This window comes from Lagenorhynchus albirostris, chromosome 15, assembly GCF_949774975.1.
Source record: "Lagenorhynchus albirostris chromosome 15, mLagAlb1.1, whole genome shotgun sequence".
NCBI classification, from domain to species: domain Eukaryota; kingdom Metazoa; phylum Chordata; class Mammalia; order Artiodactyla; family Delphinidae; genus Lagenorhynchus; species Lagenorhynchus albirostris.
The window spans coordinates 66,225,911-66,248,381 of NC_083109.1; the positions used below are offsets into that span (position 1 = coordinate 66,225,911).

Below are 22,471 nucleotides of genomic sequence, written 5' to 3' on the forward strand. Positions count from 1 at the left end.
TTGTGTTGTTATAATTATTATGATGTAACAATTACTGGGTTTAAAAAATGACAGAGGTATAAAGAAAACAGCAGTGTGTCTCATTATTCTTGAGGGAAAAAAAGCAAAACCAAATACTCACCAACTAAAAGAGAAATGAAATAGGAAAGCCAGATGGTTTTTTGTTTGTTTCCATTGTGTATTTAAAAATTGAGCCCTGGTCAAGTAGAAAGCTTTTGTATTTGTTTCTAGCAAATCCTGTAGGAACAGGACTAGTCTGTAAATCACCTCAAATCGTGTTCTTTATAAAGCTTTGCATACCATCACCCAGGCCCTCACTAAAGTAGCGCTGGGAAAATTGGTCTTGATTGAATTAATTCTGTTGGGACTGGAGACCCAGGGAACTAACTGGTCCCAAGTATCCAGGGCCTTTCCAAAATGAAAGTTATGCAATATGCAATATCTGATTAGGGTCAGGAGTTGTACAACCTGGGCAGGTAGAAGGGAATTCTTAGGTGATCACATATGCTATGAGTCCAACTGCCATGTTCTGTTGAAGCTCTAATACCTCCTTGAGATCTTTTATTATTTACTTTAAATATATTGTGTTAAAATTTTTACTACTCTTTTTAGCTTCACTAGGAGCAAAATTAGCCTGCTATTGTAGTTTAATATGCTATTTCAATCATTTTGAATTTGCATCAAAATAAATGCATGATTATTCAAAAGACAGTAGGTCTGTGAGTCACCTCAAATCATCTTCCTCATATGGCTTTGGGTGATATCACCCAGGTCCTCAGCAAAGTTTTAGCTGCCAAACATGGTGGTCTGGTTTTAGCTCAAGGGTCTGGAAAGAAGTCATCATAAAAGGGGAGGGCAGCCTTCTTCCTCCTTCCCAGCCTGGTGGTAGCAGCAGTGGTTCTGGGGAGGCTGGTAGGAATTCCAGGGGAGCAGCACAGGTCTGGTGGCCAACTGAAGATCAATGATCTAGAATATAGGTTAGAAGCTGTTTTGCAGTGTGGACTGACAGCAGATTAACCAGTGTACAACAAACATTGGCCCAAATTGTCCAGAGGGAAGGGGGTTGCTGGTGCCACACCGCTTGGCTGGGCTATGGAGTTAGCATAATTTTGTATAATATGTAAATAAATACCTTTCTAGGCTTAGTTTACAAGGAGCTTCCATGGAAATTATCATATTGGTTTTTTTTAACTCATTGATGTGATACATTGCACGAGCAGATATCCTAACATCTCAATTTGTTTCTAAGGTTTTTATTGGAGTTCTAATGCTTTGGAGATGAAATCCCCAAGTCATTTCCAGGTAGAGGATTAGGAACTTTGTACTTTGTGATTCCCAAGTAAAGGCTCTCTGCTCAGCCAGTTCGGATTTGAATCCTAGTTCTGCCACTGTACATGCTGGATGACCTTAAACAAGAGATTTAACCACTCTGATCCTGTTTCCTGCACTGTAAAATCAGATAGTATTAGTAATATTAGGACCAACCTCCCAGAGCTGTGGTGAGGCATAAATGAAATCATTTTGTGAAGTGTTTAGCTGGTAGGTGTTTAATAAGTATTATAAAGTATTATTGATGCTTTTTAGTTTATATTATTAAAATAATGAAACTACTATTAGCAGTAATGGCACGCCTAGAGGGTTTACAGGCCCCTGTGCCTGCACCTCTGGAAGTTCCTTGCTAAGCCTCCGTAGACTTTGGGGAGAAGGTGGCCACTTGCACTTCCCTACCCTTCCGTACTGCCACTACCACACCAAAGCTGACAGTAGGGCAGGGCTGTCACTAGGGTAAGCCAAGCACAGTGACTGAAGTACTCATTTCCAGCGCAAAATTTGGGGACATACTCAGAACTCAAGATACTCAGTACTGAAGATTTTTTTTTTTTGCGATACGCGGGCCTCTCACTGCTGTAGCCTCTCCCGTTGCGGAGCACAGGCTCCGGACGCGCAGGCTCAGCGGCCATAGCTCATGGGCCCAGCCGCTCCGCGGCATGTGGGATCTCCCCGGACGGAGGCACGAACCCGTGTCCCCTGCATCTGCAGGCGGACTCTCAACTACTGCGCCACCAGGGAAGCCCCTAAAAAAAATTTTTTTAATGTAATATTGAAAAAAAAAACACTAAAAAAATTCCATGATAACGAAACTACCAACATTTTAAATAAAGCTAGGATCAGGATTACTGATTTTTCCTTTTGTTTTAGCCTCCCATATAGCACCTCATGGTACTTTTAAGTTTTTTATTTTGAAAAAATTTCTAAATGTCATATTAAAGTATTTATCTTGCTTATTGAGTTGGTTTCCTCTTAAACAGGCAAGCAAGGCATCCTGGTTACATTACTAATAAGTTTATTAATATTCTTTCTATTAAGTCATTACTACTAATAGTAGTTTCATTATTTTAATAATGTCAAGGCAAGCGTCTCACTCCTCTCACTCCTAGTCTGTCTTCGGGAAGTGGGGGACTGTGTGGTGGGCCAGGAAGAGCAAGTGGTAAAATATTTGGGAAACCTGAGACAGGTGGGTTGGGCGAGCCAGGAGCCGGCAGGCTGCCCGGAAGGTAGGGGCTCCAGGGTCCGTGGGCGGGAAAGGGGCCGAGGCAGCGCTTGCTGGGTCCTCCCGCCCGCCTGGTACGGGGTCGGGCCTCGCCTTTGAGGGGTCCGTGCGGGGAAGAGGCTGCAAACGTGTCCGCGGGGCCGCCGGCGGGGCGCTCGGGTAAAGCGTTGGAAGGAGGTACCGCGCTCGGTCGACTGGCGCCCCTCAACGGCGGGGCGGAAGCAGTTACCAAGGCCTCGGCCGTGAGTGTACGGACCTCCTCGCCCTTCCTCCTCCTCCCTAAGCCCTCCAAATCGGGATGCTCCGCCTACCGCCGCCCCTCGTCCTCCTTCCAGGCCAAGAGCGTGCTTCCTCTCCTCCCCCCGCCCCTCCCTCCCGCCCCAACTCCCTACAAACACGCAAAAACCCACTAGGGACTTAGAGTTAATTTTTAACTGTTTTTATTTTGGTTGTAACAGTGATTAGAAGGAAGGTTTTGGGAGGTTCAGTCAGCTTTAATTTTAATTTGACTTTTGACAAATGAGTTGACCTCTGAATCTCAGCTATTATGTAGGAATATCATTTTACCCATCCCATAGGATTTTTCTTTTTTAAAAAAATTGAGGTAAAATTCACCATTTTAAAGTATTAGAATTCAGTGGCTTTTATTACATTCACAATGCTGTGAAACTGTCACCACTCATTCCAGAACATTTTAATCTTCCCTAAGATAAACCCTGTACTCATGAGCAGTCATTCATCATTCCCCGTATTTCCACCCACTGGCAACCACAAATCGGCTTTCTGTCTGTATGGATTTGCCAATTCTGGGCATTTCTTATGTGGATGGAAATAATCAATAAGCCAATTAGAGCCAAATTGAGGATGATCGTCCGGGAGACGGTCTCTCAGATAACTCTGAGGAACTACTCCAGAGAAGCATGATTTTCTGCATAGTTTTATATCTCATCAGAACAAAGAACACCAAACAAGTCAGGAATACATTCCTTCAAGATTTCACAAAAACAAACAAAAAAAAAAACAGATCAGCATGTATACAGTGAGTCAGTATGGCCTTGGCATCTGGGAAGGGAGTCTTATCGAAGAAGTATGTAGCACTGACATCCCAGGAAGGGAGGCATTTAATCTTTATTTTTTAAAAGGACATTCTTTACTTCAGGTACCCTTTTCTTTAATGATTAAAGCAGATGTACAATGTATGTTTGATAGGCTACAAACAGGCGGTTTTAGCTAGCATAAAATTCAAGTTAAATCCTGTATAAGCTAGAATGACTGCCTCATAACTCAATATGTGAAAATTTCTTCCATCACATTTATATATAGAATCATTATAATATATGGTCTTTTGTATTTGGCTTCTTCCACTTAGCATATTTTCAAGATTCATGAGTGTTGTGTCATGTATTACATTTTGGATAACACCACATTTTGTTCATCCATTCTCATGGACTTTCGGGTTGTTTCCACTTTTTGGGTATTATGAATAATGCTACTGTGTACAAGTTTTTGTGTTGACATATGCTTTCCATTCCTAGAAACCTTGTTTCATATTGTTACCAAGCCCAAGCTCCTTCTGCTCATCGCACAACAGGCCAATAAAGCGGGAGAGGAGTTGTTGCAACAAGGAATAACGATTTTAATGGGAAAGCTAACAGACCGAGAATACGGCAGACTAGCGTCTCAAAAATCCACCTTACCTCAGTCCGAATTCGGGCTCCTTTTATATACCAGAGGGGGGAGGGGGCGGGGCCACTGTGGCACCGACCAATGGCTGAGCGGGGCTGCTACAGCTCGCGCCTGCCTCTCAGGTCTCACACCCTGAGTAGAGAGGTGCGACCCCAGAAAGCCGCCAGGTCTGAAGAAGTACCAGGTTGCTCCAGCAACGTCGTCCTCCAGGTCTAGGTGAAGCGAGGCGCAGAAGCCGCTGAGACCCCGGTGGCCACGTGGAGGCTGTTGACACACCCTTTCCTGGGATCGCTGTCTGAGGCGGCGGGCCCCCTGGGCTCAACCCGCGGCTGGCCTCACCGGTCAGTTCATGACTGATGACGTGGCCTGGGAGCGGGTGTCCCCAGGGCGGAGCTCCCGCCCGCCTGCCCGCTTGCGCAGTGGGTGGCCGGTAGGTGCGGGGCCAGGCCGGTGGGCTAGGCCCAGCCGGAGCGCGGAGAGGAGCAGCGGAGCAGCCCCTGCCCCAACCGCGCAGCCGCCGGCGCCAGAGAGGGAGGAGGAGAGGGCCCGTCACAGTTTGGGTTCGGGCTGGGGAGGCCGCTATTACAATATGGTAATTATATGATTAACTTTTTGAGGAATGGCCAAACTTTACCACAGCTGCTATATACCACGTTACATTCCCACTAGCCGTGTGTGAGGGTTCCAGTTTTCTACATTCTTGCCAACACTTACTTTCCGTTTAAAAAATTAAAATGTTTTTAAAATTATAGCCCTCTTAGTGGGTAAATGGTTTCTCATTGTGGTTTTGGTTTAAATTTCCCTAACAGCTATGTTGAGCATCTTTTCATGTGCTTGTTGGCCATTTGTATAATTTCTTTGGAGAAATGTCTATAGATCCTTTTGCCCTTTATTTTATTGGTTTGTCATTTTGTTGTTGAGTTGTAAGAGTTCTTTGTTCGTTCATAACGTGAAATCCTTATCAGACATATGATTTGAAAATGTTTTCCATTCTATGACTTGTCTTTTCACATTTTTGTCCTTTGATGCTCAAAAGTTTTGATTTTGATGAAGCCCAATTAATGTATATTTTCTTCTGGTGTCATATCTAAGAATGCATTGCCGAATCCAGGTTATGAAGATTTACCTATGTTTTCTTCTAAGAGTTTATTGTTTTAGCTCTTACTTTTGGGTGTTTGATCCATTTTTAATTAATTTTTGTATATATTGTGAGGTAAGAGTCCAACTTTATTCTTTTGCATGTGCCTGTTACCAGACCCTCTCCAGATTCTTGGACAGCAATACCATAGAAATTTCACTCCCACAAGGCTCTTAGGTAAGCAAAGCTTTTTATTAAAAGGATAGTTTGTGCACAGGGGAGAAGGCAGAAAAGAGTGCCAACTCCCCAAGGACTTTCAGGGAACAGGTTTTAAAGCGAGTGTGAGGGAGGGGGCAGCAGGTGCCCGATCAGCTTGTGCTCGATTCTCAGATTGGTTGGCATCAAGATGAAGTTTCAAGAATCATCAACCGTCAACTGGTGTGGGGGTCTATGCACTTGCGGTCAGCAGTTTTCATCTGGTGGGGATCTGCCTCCTGCAAAAACAACTTGCGAATGTCTGCCAGGCCTTTATCTATATCTTTCAGGGAACTGGAAAGCTTTAGGCACTTTGTTTTAAGGGATCTGTGAAGCCTGCTTGCGCAAGGTCATTCCCTGGGTCCTTTTCAAAAATGGCTGTACTCTTGTCTTCCAGTCTCACGCCTATTTAGTTGTTTAAGCACTGTTTGTTCAAAAGACTGTTATTTATCGTTGAAAATCAATTGACCATAGATGTACGGGCTTATTTTTGGATTCTCAATTCTATTTCATTAGATTAAGATATATCTATGCTTCTGCCAGTACCAAACTGCTTTGATTACTGTCACTTTTGTAGAAAGTATTGAAATCAGGAAGTGTGAGACCTCAAACTTTGTTCTTCTTTTTAAAGAAATTTTTGGCTATCCAGGGTTCCCTGCAATTCTATATGAATTTTAGGATCAGTGTGTGCATTTCTGCAAAAAAGGCAGCTGGGAATTGACTGACTCTGTAGATCAGTTTCGGGAGTACTGCAATGCTAACAATATTGAATTTTTCATGAACATGGGCTGTCTTCATTTATTTAGGTCTTCTTTAATTTCTCTTCCCCCAGTTTTATTGAGGTATAATTGACAAATAAAATTGTACTATATTTAAAGTGTACAACATGATGATTTGATATATGTATACCTTGTGAAAGAATTCCCACATTCAAGTTCATTAGCATATCAATCACTTCACAAAGTTGCCCCCTCTCCTTTTTTTGGTAAGAACACTTACAATTTACTCTCTTAGCAAATTGCAATTATACAATACAGTGTTATCAACTATAGTCACCATGTTTTACATTAGATCCTCAGAACTTATTCATCTTATAACTGAAAGTTTGTACTTTTTTGCCAACCTCTCTCCATCTCTCTCACCCCTTAGCCATGGCAACCTAGAGATTACATTTAATCTATAGATGACTTTGGGCAGTAGGAACATTTTAACAATAACTCTTCTGATCCATGAACATGGGATAGCTTTCCATTTATTTGTGTATTCAATTTCTTTCATTAATATCTTGTTTTCAGTGAATACATCTTTCACTTTAAATTTACTCCTTAAGTATTTTATTATTTTTGATGCTTTTGTGAATGGGATTGTTTTTTGTCTCCTTGTTGAACCTGTCATTTTGTTCTTGTATTGTCTTCCTGATTTCATTAAATTGTTTACGTGTTCTCTTGAGCTCTCTGAACATCTTTTGAATAATTATTTTGAATCCTTTGCCAGGCAATTAAACTATCTCCATTTGTTTGGGGTCAGTTACTGGAAGTTTGCTATGTTCCTTTGGAGATGTCATGTTTCCCCAATTCTTTGTGACCCTGGTAGTCTTGTGTAGGTGTCTGCACAACTGAAGGAATAGTCACCTCTTCCAGACTTTATGGACTGACTCTGGTAATGAAAGACCTTCTGTGGGTGGGAGCATGCTGGAGTCTGTTGTGACTCTGTATCTAGTGGCGCAGGCTGCCAAGGGCAGGGGCATGTGGCAGCTCTGGGTCCAGGGTGGGGGTGGGGGCATGATGTCTCTCTCAGTCAGGCCACAGGGGTCCACAGCATTGACAACTATGTGGTCCTTGGTGAGCATAGTGGGGTATCTGCAATGGCTACAAGGGCTATTGGGGTCCTTGTGGTGCCTCCAGGTCCAGAGGCTACACACAAGGGCAGGCAGCAGTGGCATGGAGCTGGTTGTGGTGTGTACATACCACCAACTGGTGCCTAAGTAATAGCAGAGGCTGGTTGTGGATACACACACAGTGGTAGGGGCCAGGGCCAGGAACAAGGGCCAGGGCCACGTGAGGGTACACAGGCAGCTTCAGAGGCCCTGGATGTTGGTGTATGTACATTCTGTGCCTGCAGGATCTCACATCAGACATGCACAGCAATGGAGGCTTAATGGGGATCTAGCTGGCTGGGTGCAGGTGCAGTTTATGGGGACAGCTGCAGGTGAGCCTAGTGGTGCAGGCCAGTGACAGGAGATAAGGCCAGAGCTGAGCCCTCAGGCAGCTGTGGGGGCCCCAGCTGTCAGTGTGCAATTCCATGGCTGCAGGATATTGCTACAGGTATGCACACTGCCTTAGAGGCTGGTGATGGGAATCTACTATTATTGTATTGCTGTCTACTTCTCCCTTCAGTTCTTTAAATATTTGCTTTATATAGGTGCTCTGAGGTAGGGTACATAAATATTTATAAATGTTGTATCCTCTTAGTTAATTGATCCCTTTATCATTATTTTTTTGGAATTTTGTTTTTTTTTATACACCAGGTTCTTATTAGCTATCTATTTTATACTTATTAGTGTATATATGTCAATCCCAATCTCCCAGTTCATCCCACCACCACCCCTCCCCTGCTTTCCCCCCTTGGTGTCCATACGTTCGTTCTCTACATCTGTGTCTCTATTTCTGCCTTGCAAACCGGTTCATCTGTACCATTTTTCTAGATTTCACATATACGCGTTAATATACTTCCTTCCAGAGGAAGCAGCATTTAACTTAAGACCTAAAGTCTTGAGAGTTTGTCAGGCAAAGAGTGAGGGAAGGGAGCTCCAGGCTGAGGGAACAGCATGTGCAAAGGCTTGGAGAAGCAAAGGAGCCTGGCAGATTTGAGGAACTGAGAGGCCAGTGTGGTTGGAACTCAGAGGTGGAGTTGAGGGCAGGGTGTGGTGCAAGACAAGGCTGGTGAGGTCCACAGGGACAGACCAGCAGGGCCTTCCCAGCCATGTTAAGGGCAAGTTAATGATTCTGGGCACAGCTTGGCCTCCAATGCCATCCCACACCACCTTTCATCTGCTTTTCTGGGTCAAGCCCTCTGACCCCAGAATTGCTCTCTACCCATGACTTTCCCTCCAGTCAAGAATTTTCTCAACCATTGCAAGGGTCTCTTGTCATCACTTCCCAAGAAATTCAATTCCTGGGGGACCAAATTCTGGCTCTCCCAGGAAGCATTTGTCAAGGTCTCAGGTACCATCAGGTAGCCCACGTTATGTTGGAATATTTACTAAGTGGAAGAGTGAGTGTTATTATCCCCATTTTATAGATAACAAAACTGAGGTTTGGAGAGATAAAGCACACACAGTTATCTCTACACTCTTTTTATTATTTTTTATATTTTGCGGTACGCAGGCCTCTCACTGTTGTGGCCTCTCCCATTGCGGAACACAGGCTCTGGACGCGCAGGCTCAGCGGCCATGGCTCACGGGCCCAGCTGCTCTGGCATGTGGGATCTTCCCGGACTGGGGCACAAACCCGCGTCCCCTGCATCAGCAGGCGGACTCTCAAACACTGTACCACCAGGGAAGCCCTCTACACTCTTTTGACACCTCATTTCTCCCCAGTATTCCCCAGAATTTGGGAAGCTACATGGTCTGGCTGTTAGGATTCTATGACTCTGATTCTGACATGTCAGAGAGGATGCTAAGGTTTAGAGAAACATGGAGATTTCAGGGTTCTAAAATTCCACAGTTCTAAGCCTTAGCGCTCCAATAAACCAGGTTCCTGACGTGTGCTAGCTAGTTCAAGCCTGGAGAGGCAGGCACCACCCATGAGCCCTTTTCCACCCGGTCTCCTGGGTCCCACCTCACAGACCAGCCAAAGGATGCGATCTGGGCACCCCCTGATGGCCAGGAGAGGATGGGAAGGAACGGGATAGTCGGGAGCCTTACACCCGAGGGCAATGTTCTGGGGCAGAGGCCGGAGTTGAGAGAAGGCGGAGAGTTCCAGGTCCCGCCGCAGAGCAGACCTCCTGCGTGGCAGACAGCCCAAGTGAGCTACAGTGGGGGACCCCGGGAGCCATGGGGTGCATGCGTGATGCCATCTGGAGGCGCTGGAGAACCTGACTGCAGAGGAGTTCAAGAAGTTCAAGACGAAGCTGCTTTCAGTGCCGCTGCATGAAGGCTATGCACGCATGCCACGGGGGACGCTGCTACCCACGGATGCTGTGGACCTCACCGACAAGCTTGTCAGCTACTATCTGGAGGCGTATGGTGCCGAGCTCACGGCGCTCGTGCTTCGCGACATGGGCATGCAGGAGACCTGGGGCAAGGGGGAGCTCACCTCCTCCACCCTCCGCGCAGAGGTCCAGATCAGTATGCCCTCATCTGTACCCTCCTCCCAACCCGAACATTTGCCTCTCCCCGCGCTTTCGCTTCCTGTTCCTCCTACCCTTTAATAAAAGCTTCTCCTGCTGGGGAGGCTTGGTACTGACCTTGGCTTCCGGACCAGGAGATCCCTGACCCCAGAAAGACTTGGAGACACCACTTAACATTTTCTTACAGGCCCTAGAACCGTGCCAACCGAGATGAAGTCCCCTCGCCAGACAGCAGCCAAGTAAAGCCTTCAACACCCAACCTCACCTACCTGGGCACCTCACCAGCCCCGCCCCACTGCACCCCTGCACAGCCTAAATCTGTTGTCCCAAGGCCAAGAGCACCCAGCGAGCGCAAAGCTAGGCCAACCCTCCCCACCCACCTACTCACACACCTCCAGGGCCCGAGCCTGGTTGGGAGGAGAAAGGGAGACAAAGTTAAACCCATCCCACTATATGTAGAGTCCCAGTGGCATGCCCACCTTGAGCCCCACCGCTTAGGGTTGCATTCAGGGCAATTTCTGAAGAAAGCCTAGTGTTCAAGAGGGACAGGCTCCAGCACCCACCCTGGTCCCAGCTCATCCCCTCTCTCCCTCCCGCCCCAGCACTGCACTTTGTGGAGCAGCATCGGGCGACCCTCATTGCACACGTCACAGACATGGATGGGGTGCTGGACGCCCTGTACGGGAAGGTCCTGACAGAGGAGCAGTACCAGGCAGTGCGGGCGGAGCGCACCAATCCTACCAAGATGAGGAAGCTCTTCAGCTTTGCTCCAGCCTGGAGCCTGACCTGCAAGGACCTACTCCTCCAGGCCCTGAGGGACACCCAGCCCTACCTGGTGGTCGACCTGGAGCAGAGCCGAGGCATCTTCCCCAGCAGCGGTCCCACAGACAACCCCTGGCTGTTCCAGCCATCTTACCTGGAGTCTCTGATTTTTTTTATACACGATATATGAAAAACCAGCTTGTACTTGGTGTGTTTCCTACTTCCAGCCTGGAAGCACATGCGGAGCTGAGCTACACATCCAAGCCCCACAGAGGCTCAGGTGAAGCTCTAGTTTCCGCCTGTTCCTGGGGCAGCAGGCTCCCCAGACACTTCATCCTTCCTGCCTCAGTCACCATGGAATAGTCCCTCACCATTTTGTGGCTCCTTCAATGCCACCCCAGAGGGTCTGCCTTGAGACCTGTGAATACAACTTAGCCTTGTGGCCAAGGTCTAAAAATTAAAATAGAGGTATGTACAAGGGGCCTGGAACTGTGGGAGGCCATATTTGACAGATGCATTTAGAAACAGACTCGTCTACCAAGCTTCTCAATCTCTCACTTTTTCATAGGAAAAAAAATTTGCAAAATGAGAGCAATTTTCAGGGAAAGTGACAAGAGTATCATCTAAACAGGACAGAAGAGCACAAGCCACCGAGTGTCCCTAGGGCTCCTTCTGGCACGGACACCAGCAGGCGTCACTCCTCCCTCTGCTCCCTCCCACCTAGTGCAAGAGGGGTTATAGGTCACACTTTGCCCAGAAAACATGCCAACCACAAAAGCAGAACTTTAGGAAATGAGTTCTAGTAGCTGTTCCTTCTCTTGATGGAATTGTGCCAACAAAAGAAAATACGGACATTTATTTCCAGAAAACAGCACTTAAGGGGCCTTTCCAGAGGCTGTTAGGGAACCAGGATCCTAGGACCACTTCCTGAGTACATTTTGCACCCAAATTCTTTCTGGCTTAGAAGGGGCGGATGCAAAGCAACAGGCAGGCCCCAAGGAGGCCAGTTATCCTATCCTTAGGAGTCAGATCATCAGACTCAGGGATCCAGGTATGAGGGTGCAAGGTGTACCATTCACAATGATACACCAGTGCAGAATGAACAAAGCTGTATGAAGGCTTCACTTGGAATACCCTCCCTAAACACAAGAATTAGCAAATGTAGTTTTTATTCCCCGCCTCCCTACACACACACACACACACACACACACACACACACACACACACACACACACACACACACACACACACACACACAGACAGAGTCTGTGTAACATTTCCCTATTCTGATGACCAGATCACCAGAGCAACAGGAGAGAACAAGTAATTTGCTGTAGGAGGAAGCTACCAACAAGCTAAGCTAATGACCACTGTCAAGGCTACACAGTCACATGGGACTGCTCCTAATGTCATTTAGGACTCCAGGAGGAAAGCTGAGCTTCCCCCAAATCGGGATCCAGCCCCAATACTGAGGATCCCCTGGGCTTATCTTCTTTAGTCAGCCACCCCATAAAATAAATGCTGATGTTCCCCATTTCACCCTCAGCCCTTTCCTACCAAGTCTTCTTAAATCTTATAAACCAAGCCTTATTCAATCCCTGAGATGTGTTTGTTCACTTACGTTCTGCAAGGACCTTACCATTTCCCAAACTGAAGTTGTCTTCCTTTTACTACCCCTGTATCTCGACATATGGCAACAGCAGCAGCCTAACCAGAAAATAAGAAATCCTAGCCTGTTCCAGAAAGCCCAGATTTAGTCAGTCTTCCAGCTTATATCCAAACACCTTCCTTTTCAACTTCACTACCCCCATCTGGCTTATGCCTTCATGTCTTACCCACAACAGGCTTCCTGATCTCCCTGCTTCTAGTCAACCACCTTCAAGGTCCTGAGTGATCAAAACTGATGATGGAAATGGACTCCCTTCTAACACTAGGACACCTAAGCCCCTCTTCCAGCCTGATCCTGAATGATCCATCCAACCTCTCCTACCTTCCTTTTCACCTACACCTGGATCCCAACACTACTTACACCCCATGCCCTAGCACACATTGGTCCCTTAACTCTGGACACCTTGAAACCCATCTGTCCTAGCATGCCCACAGGTGGCCTTCCTCTGGTCTCCAGTGGCATTTTCACCTACTGTCCCTGTGGGAGAGCAAACCATATTGTCATGTCTATTTTCACACAAGACCCTCCCATTAGAGTAAGCCCCATAAAAAGACATATTTTCCACCTCTGTACAGTGCCTTGCATGTGAAAAATAATAAACAGCAGTTCCTGTGTATGTCTAGTGTCTGACAGAGGATTTCTTCAAAAACTTCACAGGAACCCAGTGCTTCTCATGAGATGGAGCCATAACTAACACTTCCCTGCACAGCAGATGCTCAAACAGAGCAGCTACAAAAACCAGGGCAGGCCTGAGGCAAAAGGTATGGTTCTAAGAAACAGCTCCACTAAGTTGAAAGACTTCTTGGGGGCTTTATTTTTCCTTTTTATTGGAGGGGGAGGAAGGGCGAGGCTCAGAGTTCTACCAGCCGCAGCATACTGGTTAAGGACACAACTTCTGCAGCCAAAGGATAGATTCAAATCCCTGCTCCACTTCACTCACGAGTTATGAGACTTAAGGGCAGTTTGTACCTAAGCATCCCCATCTATAAAGTACGGACAACAGGACACAGCTCATCACCTAACAGCAGATGCCCACAGTGAGCACACATTAGTGTCAACAGTGATCTCCAGGATGCTTTTGTTTGTTTGTTTGTTTGTTTGTTTTTTGCAGTATACGGGCCTCTCACTGTTGTGGCCTCTTCCGTTGCGGAGCACAGGCTCTGGACACACAGGCTCAGCGGCCATGGCTCACGGGCCCAGCCGCTCCGCGGCATCTGGGATCTTCCCGGACCGAGGCACAAACCCGTGTCCCCTGCATTGGCAGGCGGACTCTCAACCACTGCGCCACCAGGGAAGCCCTCCAGGATGTTTTTGTTCCTAGCTGCTCAATGGCTTAGGCTCCTCAGTGGCCCTCAATCTGAAACAATCACCATTTTCTGCCCAAACCTCTAAGCATCACAAGACTGAAAAAAGAACAAGCAGATCTATACCCAATGTTCACTGGGCCTGTGCTAATTAGAACAAAAACCCATATGCAAGACCCAGCCTTCCGTGAGTGACCTTTTTCTTAGCTCCTGGCTCAAATTGTCTACACAGAAAGCTTTATACCAAATCACTTACCCCTTCACAGAGAAGGTGGGGGGAATGAGCAGAAGAGGAGTCTCTGCAGAACTTCAGAGCATGGCTCTAAAAGTGTGCTGCTGAAACAGCAACATCACCAGAGAGCTTGCACCCCACCAAGACCTACACATGGAATTAGAACCCACCTGCTAACCATACTTCCAAGTGATTCAGGTACGTATTCAACTTAGACACACAACGCTACAGGGAGGATCTGGCTCTGCCACCTCAGTTAGACTGCGACAGGTTTGCAGAAGCCTTCTTACATGGGGATTTGCCTTGCTTTTCACTCAGGGAAAGAGTACACAGGATGGCCCTGCTTCCCCTCAAATTCTGGAAAAAAATAAAATAAAACAAATAAAAAACAGCCATCAGGCTAGATCTAACAGACAGGTTCTTACCGTGAGCAGGCTGCAGTGAGGCCCTAAGGATCCTGCAGAAACAGCTACAGAAAATCAGCGCAGTTGTGCAACACTGCCACCCTGAGGTGCATGTGCAAGACGCCACCTAGAAAGCCTGGCTCCCGCTCCCTTCATTTCTTCTTCCCATACCCACCCCACCCCACCCTCCTTGACATTCTCTACCTGCAATTGCCTAAGCTTGGTTCCCCGCTACACGCAAGGAACCCCCAATCTTCGACCCTATAGGCCAAGCTCCCTTCCTGTCTCCAGTCCCCAAACTAGTGGCTCTCAATCATCCTTCCTGTTAAAGGAGCCCTTCTTGCTAGCACTATAACCCCAAGGTTTAAGGCTAAGGCCACAATCCAAGGAGCTGAGAGAGCACAATCCATCCACAGAGCACTATTCCCAGACCCAAACTCCTGACATCCGTCTGTTCCTGCCTCAAGCATATTAGGAATTTTAGTATGGCTGCACAGGTCCCGGGCCTGAGCCCCGCGTCCGCCAAAGCCTGTGAGGGTCCCGCGGTCCCAACGGACCCGAGCACCAGCCCTCCCCCGTCCAAGCCTCTGTGGTGGCCCATGGGCCGCCCCTGACAAAGCCTCCTCCGGCCACATGGGTCCAGGCGGGCCAAGTGCCACCACCCTCCAAAGCCTCCTCTGGCTGTCCCAGCCCCTGTGGACACACCTGTGGAAGCCTGCGCCCACCTGGCCTACACGAGCATGTGTGCTCCAGGCCAGGTTCAGGAGCAGATGCTGGTAAAAGGAACACATGCAGAGGTGGGGCTGACACAGCAGGTCCAGAGACCTACCTAGAGGTCTCAGAGGGCCTCCCAGGGAGGCGAGGATTGGATGTAGCTCACTGAAGGCGCAAGGACACTGATAGCAGAGGCACCAGGGAATTTTTCATTTTTTCAATTTTATTTTATTTTTTGTTGCTATCCTCTTTCGTTTTATCATTGCTTCATTTTTATTTTTTTCCAATATATTTTTTATTTTTATTTTTTATTCTGTTATTGTTCTGCTCTTTTCCACTTGTTGTCTGTTTTTTGTTTTCTCGGTGGTGGTGGTTTGTTCTTTTGATATTTTTGTGTTGTTTTCTTTCATTTTGTTATTTTTTTGCTTTTTATCTTTTGTTTGTTTTTGTCATTTTAGTGTTTGTCTTTTCTCTTAGCTTTTCTTTTAGTTTGTTTTTTTATTTTGTATTATTGTTTGTTTTCTGTTTAGTTTCATTTCTATTACTGGTTATGGTTTGGGGGCCTTCTTGTTTGTTTGGGTGTTGTGTTTTTTCCTAACCATGTTGTTTTGTTGTTGTTGGTTGCTTTTTGTTTGCTTGGATTTGTTTTTGTTATTTGTCTCAGGTTTTGTGTTCTCTTTTTTTAGTTTGGTTGGTTTTGTTTTTATTATTTGCCTTGGGCTTTGTCTATTTTAGGGTTTTTCTGTTTGTTTGTTTGGTTTTTGCCACACCTTGTTGCTTGTGGGGTCTTGGTTCCCAGGCCGGGGGTCAGGCCTGAGCCCCTGTGGTGGGAGCACCGAGTCTGAGCCACTGGACTACCAGAGAACTTCAGGCCCGAGGAAATATTAATTGGTGTGAGCTCTCCCAGAGGTCCTCATCTCGGCACCAAGATCCAGCTCCACCCAACTGCCTGCAAGCTCCAGTGCTGGACGCCTCGGATCAAACAACCAGCAAGACAGGAACACAGCCACGCCCATCAACAAAAACAAGACGACAGAGAAACGTGTTACAGATGAAGGAGCAAGGTAAAAACCTGTTAGACCAAATAGAAGAGGAAATAGGCAATCTACCTGAAAAAGAATTCAGAGTGATGATGGTAAAGATGATCCACAGTCTCAGAAATAGAATGGAGGCATGGATTGAGAAAATATAAGAAATGTTTAACAAGGACATAGAACTAAAGAACAAACAAATGGTGAGGAACAACACAATAACTGAAATGAAAAATACACTAGAAGTAATCAATAGCAGAATAACTGAGGCAGAAGAATGAATAAGTGAGCTGGAGGACAGAATGGTGGAAATAACTGCCGAGGAACAGAATAAAGAAAAAAGAATGAAAAGAAATGACTGTCTCAGAGACTTCTGGGAAACAGTTAATGCACCAACTTTCGAACTATAGGGGTCCCAGAAGAAGAATAGAAAGAGAAAGGGTCTGAGAAAATATTTGAAAAGATTATAGTCAAAAACAGCCCTAACATGGGAAAGGAAATAGCCACCCAAGTTTAAGAAGCACAGAGAGTCCCATACAGGATAACCCTAGGAGAAACACACCAAGATACATATTAATCAAACTAACCAAAATTAAAGTCAAAGAAAAAATATTAAAAGCAGCAAGGGAAAAGCAACAAATGACATACAAGGGAATCCCGATAAGGTTATCAGCTGATTTTTCGGCAGAAACTCTGCAGGTCGGAAAGGAGTGACAGGATATATTTAAAGTGTTGAAAGGGAAAAATCTACAACCAAGATTACTCAACCTGGCAAGGATCTCATTCAGATTTGATGAAGAAATCAAAAGCTTTACCAACAAGCAAAAGTTAAGAGAATTTAGCACCACCAAACCAGCTGTACAACAAATGCTAAAGAAACTTCTCCAGGCAGGAAACACAAGAGAAGAAAAAGACCTACAAAAAGAAACCCCAAACAGTTAAGAGAATGGTAATAGGAACATACATATCAATAATTCCCTTAAATGTAAATGGATTAAACAATCCAACCAAAGACACAGACTGGATGAATGGATACGAAAACAACACCTATATGTACGCTGTCTACAAGAGTCCCACTTCAAACCTAGGGACACATACAGACCGAAAGTAAGGGAATGGAAAAAGATATCTCATGCAAATGGAAATCAAAAGAAAGCTGCAGTAGCAATACTCATATAGGACAATACAGACTTTAAAATAAAGACTATTACAAGACACAAGGAAGGACACTACACAATGATCAAGGGATCAATCCAAGAAGATATGACAATTGTAAATATCTACGCACCCAACATAGGAGCACTTCAATACGTAAGGCAAATGCTAACAGCCATAAAAGGGGAAATCCACAGTAACACAATAATACTAGGGGAATTTAACACCCCACTTTCATCAATGGACTGATCATCCAAACAGAAAATAAATAATGAAACACAAGCTTTTTTTTTTTTTAATTTAACTTTATTTATTTATTTTTTGGCTACATTGGGTCTTCGTTGCTGCCCGCATGCTTTCTCTAGTTGGGGCGAGTGGGGTCACTCTTCCGTGCAGTGTGCAGGTGTCTCATTGCAGTGGCTTCTCTTGTTGCGGAGCACGGGCTCTAAGGCACATGGCTTCAGTAGTGTGGCACATGGGTTCTACAGTGCAGGCTCAGTAGTTGTGGCGCATGGGCTTAGTTGCTCCGTGGCATGTGGGATCTTCCCGGACTAAGGCTCGAACCTGTGTCCCCTGCACTGGCAGGCAGATTCTTAACCACTGTGCCACCTGGGAAACCCCAAGAAACACAAGCTTTAAATGACACATTAGACCAGATGGACTTAATCAATATTTATAGGACATTCCATCTAAAAACAACAGAATAGAAATTCTTCTCAAGTGCACACAGAACATTCTCCAGGATAGATCACATCTTGGGTCACAAATCAAGCCTCAGTAAATTTAAGAAAATTGAAATCATATCAGGCATCTTTTCTGACCACAACGCTATGAGACTAGATATCAATTACAGGAAAAAAAACTGTAAAATATACAAACACATGGAGGCTAGACAATATGCTACTAGGGAACCAAGGAATCACTGAAGAAATCAAAAATGAAATCAAAATACACCTAGAAACAAATGACAATGAAAGCACGATGACCCAAAACCTATGGGATGCGGCAAAAGCAGTTCTAAGAGGGAAGTTTATAGCAATATAATCCTACCTCAAGAAACAAGAAACATCTCAAATAAACAACCTAACGTTACACCTAAAGCAATTAGAGAGAGAAGAACAACAACAACAAAAAAAAACCCAAGGTTAGTAGAAGGAAGGAAATCATAAAGATCAGAGCAGAAATAAATGAAATAGAAACAAAGAAAACAACAGCAAAGATCAATAAAACTAAAAGCTGGTTCTTTGAGAAGATAAACAAAATTGATAAACCTTTAGCCACACTCATCAAGAAAGAGGGAGAGGACTCAAATCAACAAAATAAGAAATGAAAAAGGAGAAGTTACAACAGACACTGCAGAAATACAAAGCAACCTAAGATACTACTACAAGCAACTATATGCCAATAAAATGGACAACATGGAAGAAATGGACAAATTCTTAGAAAGGTATAACCTTCCAAGACTGAACAAGGATGAAATAGAAAATATGAACAGACCAATCACAAGTAATAAAATTGAAACTGTAATTAAAAATCTTCCAATAAACGAAAGTCCAGGACCAGATGGCTTCACAGGTGAATTATATCATTTAGAGAAGAGCTAACAGCCATCCTTTTCAAACTCTTCTAAAAAACTGCAGAGGAAGGAACACTCCCAAACTCATTCTACAAGGCCACCATCACCCTGATACCAAAACCAGACAGACATACTACAAAAGAAGAAAATTACAGACCAATATCACTGATTAATATGGATGCAAAAATCCTCAACAAAATACTAGCAAACAGAATCCAACAACACATTAAAAGGATCATACATCATGATCAAGTGGGATTTATCCCAGGGATGTAAGGATTCTTCAATATATGCGAATCAATCAGTGTGATACACCATATTAACAAATTGCATAATAAAAACCATATGATCATCTCATAGATGCAGAAAAAGCTTTTGACAAAATTCAACACCCAGTTATGATAAAAACTCTCCAGAAAATGGGCATAGAGGGAACCTAACTCAACATAATGAAGGCCATATACGACAAGCCCACAGCAAACATCATTCTCAAAGGTGAAAAACTGAAAGGATTTCCACTAAGATTAGGAACAAGACAAGGATGTCCACTCTCGCCACTATTATTCAGCAGTTTTGGAAGTCCTAGCCATGGCAATCAGAGAAGAAAAAGTAACAAAAGGAATACAAATTGGTAAAGAAGAAGTACAACTGTCACTTTTTGTAGATGACATGATACTATACATAAAGAATCCTAAAGATGTCACCAAAAAACTGCTAGAGCTAATGAATGAATTTAGTAAAGTTGCAGGATATAAAATTAATGTACAGAAATCTCTTGCAGTCCTATACACTAATGATGAAAAATCTGAAAGAGAAATTAAGGAAACACTCCCATTCACCATTGCAACAAAAAGAATAAAATACCTAGGAATAAACCTACCTAAGGACGTAAAAGACCTGTACTCAGAAAACTGTAAGACAGTGATGAAAGAAATCAAAGATGACACAAACAGATGGAGAGATATACCATGTTCTTGGATTGGAAGAATCAATATTGTGAAAATGACTATACTACCCAAAGCAATCTACAGATTGAATGCAATCCCTATCAAACTACCAATGGCATTTTTTACAGAACTAGAACAAAAAATCTTAAAATTTGTATGGAGACACAAAAGACCCTGAATAGCAAAAGGCAATCTTGAGGGAAAAAAACGGAGCTGGAGGAATCAGACTCCCTGACTTCAGACTATACTACAAAGCTACAGCAATCAAGACAATGCGGTCCTGACAAAAAACAGAAATATAGATCAAAGGAACAGGATAGAAAGCCCAGAGATAAACCCACACACCTATGGTCAACTAATCTTTAACAAAGGAGGCCAGGATATACAATGGAGAAAAGACAGTCTCTTCAATAAGTGGTCCTGGGAAAACTGGACAGCTACATGTAAAAGAATGAAATTAGAACACTCCCTAACACCATACACAAAAAGAAACTCAAAATGTATTAGAGACCTAAATGTAAGACCGGACACTATAAAACTCTTCGAGAAAAACATAGGCAGAACACTCTTTGACATAAATCACAGCAAGATCTTTTTTGACCCACCTCCTAGAGTAATGGAAATAAAAACAAAAATAAACAAATGGGACCGAATGAAACTTAAAAGCTTTTGCACAGCAAAGGAAACTATAAACAAGATGAAAAGACAAACCTCACAATGGGAGAAAATATTTGCAAATGAATCTCCAAAATATATAAACAGCTCATGCAGCTCAATGTTAAAAACACAAACAACCCAATCAAAAAATGGGCAGAAGATCTAAATAGACATCTCTCCAAAGAAGACATACAGGTGGCAAAGAGGCACATGAAAAGCTGCTCAACATCACTCATTATTAGAGAAATGCAAATCAAGACTACATGAGGTATCACCTCACACAGGTTAGAATGGGCATCATCAGAAAATCTATAAACAACAAATGCTGGAGAGGGTGTGGAGAAAAGGGAACCCTCTTGCACTGTTTGTGGGAATGTAAATTGATATAGCCACTATGGATAACAGTATGGAGGTTCCTTAAAAAACTAAAACTAGAATTACCATATGATCCAGCAATCCTACTACAGGGCATAACCCAGAGAAAACCATAATTCAAAAAGACACATGCACCCCAATGTTCACTGCAGCACTATTTACAATAACCAGGGTATGGAAGCAACCTAATTTCCCATTGACAGACGAATGGATAAAGAAGAAATGGTCCATATATACAATGGAATATTACTCAGCCATAAAAAGGAACGAAATTGGGTGATTTATAGAGATGTGGATGGACCTAGAGACTGTCATACAGAGTGGAGTAAGTCAGAAAGAGAAAAACAAATATCATATATTAACACACATATGTGGAATCTAGAAAAATGGTACAGATGAACCGGTTTGCAAGGCAGAAATAAAGACACAGACGTAGAGAACAAACGTATGGACACCAAGGGGGGAAAGTGGGGGAGAGTGGTAGGATTAAAAAATAAAAGAAAAGTACTGGAGACAGAGATTTGTATGCCATGTTAATCAATTTGAACTTTATCCTGAAAAACATGGGAAATCATTGAAAAAGTTTAAGCAGGTGGGTGACTTGATCAGCAAAATGTTTCGCAAACTTCACTCATTATAACACCTTCATGATTTTTGCCTTAACTTCATATCACCTGTAGTTAATTTACTTAATGTTGTTCAAACTAACCTTTTATTCTTTTACAAACATATGTCAAGAGGAAACTCATTACCACCATTGCTTGCCATAATAAATATTCAAAATAAATATATAACTATTAAAGTAGAACAATGTTCATTTATGTACCAACTTTAAATCATCTCATGCACCACTATGTAAATCTACCACAGTTTTGTGCCAGAGTCTTAAGATCTGTTTGTTTGTTTTAATATATTTTGGCCACACCACCCGTGGCTTGCGGGATCTCTGTTCCTGACCAAGGATTGAACCCATGACAGCGCAGAATCTTAACCACTAGGCCACCAGGGAACTCCTGCCGGATTCTTAATGACCGGGTCTTAGATGTCACCTGGAATCTCCTGTTAGAGAACCACTTGTAAGTGTGAAGAAATTCGGACACAGGCCGAGGGCATAAATTTTGTCTATGCTCTGTAACGCCTAAAACCAGCCCTTATGAAATTTTAATGTGCATACGAATCACCTCGGGACCTTGTAAAACTCAGATTTTGATCCATTATGTAATCTGAAGATTCTGCATTTCTAACAAACCCCTAAATGACATTAATGTTGGTTTCCCAACCACGCAACGTTTCAAGGTACGAGATTATACTTCCCTGAAGGGGAGGGACCGTGCTTTAACCTTTAGTATAGTGTCTGGCACAGGCAACTTATTAGCTAACACTCGTTGAAGACAGCATAGAATTTTCTTCCCACAAAAGCTGTCACGTGACTTTCCATATGCAGGCTTCAGATCAGAAGTCTCTCTCACACACACCACTACTATTCAAAACATTTTAATTTTTCTAAGACAAAACTATATTTCAGTTTTTATTTTCTACGTAATCTCAGCCTAGAATATAAACTCCATGAGACCAGAGACCTTAGTCGTAAGCATTTCCTAAGTTTCGGTCTCACCTATGTGTGTCCCAAGCCTGGTCTGCGAGTTAGAGCGGCGAATTCATTGGACAAGGGCTCCGTTCCTATGGAGCTAATGAGCTAGTGAGGATCTCATCAAGCAAGAGGCA

General features: G+C 44.1%; 1 long non-coding RNA gene and 1 pseudogene across 1 annotated transcript; one reads left to right on the plus strand and one right to left on the minus strand.

Moving 5' to 3' along the window:
- Nucleotides 1–629: 629 nt before the first annotated feature.
- Nucleotides 630–2,785, minus strand: LOC132505567 (uncharacterized). The gene is made up of 2 exons (XR_009535446.1): nt 2,680–2,785; nt 630–966 (listed from the first exon to the last, which is right to left on the minus strand). It is a non-coding gene; the product is annotated as an uncharacterized LOC132505567 (long non-coding RNA).
- A 6,839-nt stretch (nt 2,786–9,624) lies between these two features.
- Nucleotides 9,625–10,872, plus strand: LOC132506269 (apoptosis-associated speck-like protein containing a CARD; annotated as a pseudogene).
- Nucleotides 10,873–22,471: the final 11,599 nt, after the last annotated feature.